The sequence below is a fragment of the Rhincodon typus genome, chromosome 4, assembly GCF_021869965.1.
Source record: "Rhincodon typus isolate 14 chromosome 4, sRhiTyp1.1, whole genome shotgun sequence".
NCBI lineage: Eukaryota > Metazoa > Chordata > Chondrichthyes > Orectolobiformes > Rhincodontidae > Rhincodon > Rhincodon typus.
In genome coordinates, this window is record NC_063335.1 from 89,866,882 (window position 1) to 89,867,393 (window position 512).

General features: G+C 55.3%; 1 protein-coding gene across 2 annotated transcripts in view; it reads left to right on the top strand.

Annotated features, from left to right (window-relative positions):
• The window catches only part of tbrg4 (transforming growth factor beta regulator 4), a 37,074-nt gene continuing 36,562 nt past the window's right edge, over window positions 1–512 (top strand). For both annotated transcript variants that reach the window (XM_020515451.2, XM_048595979.1), the window contains exon 1: window positions 1–127. The gene's annotated coding sequence lies outside the window, so the exon portion shown is untranslated. The remainder of the gene's footprint in view (window positions 128–512) is intronic.

Sequence of the window (512 nt, forward strand, 5' to 3'; positions counted from 1 at the left end):
GCCTATGACGTGCGTTAAACGATCCGATTGGTCAATCTGACGTCGTCACGCCGGCGATGACCCCTGTACGTCATCAGCAGCGCCCGGATGAAGGATGTGGGCGGCCATGCCGCTGTCGGGGTTTAGGGTGAGTGAGCCTTGGGGAGGGAGAGCTTGACATCCGCGACTCTGAAACACTGTTGTGTTGAGGGCCGGAACAGTGACAGCTCGGCTCTATCTGCGTCCGGGCCCCACTTTTCTCGGTTAAAGAACTAGACCCTTCCGCCTTCCTGTCCTCATCTTACTCCTTCCTCTCTCTCACTTCCTCCATCCCCCTAAGTCAACCGCCTCAGACACAGGCTTTCACCCTGCTGCTTCTCCACTGTCTCCCTCTCACACATCCTCACTATCCCTCTCTCACACACACATCCTCACTATCCCTCTCTCACACACACATCCTCACTATCCCTCTCTCACAAACACATCCTCACTATCCCTCTCTCACAAACACATCCTCACTATCCCTCTCTCAC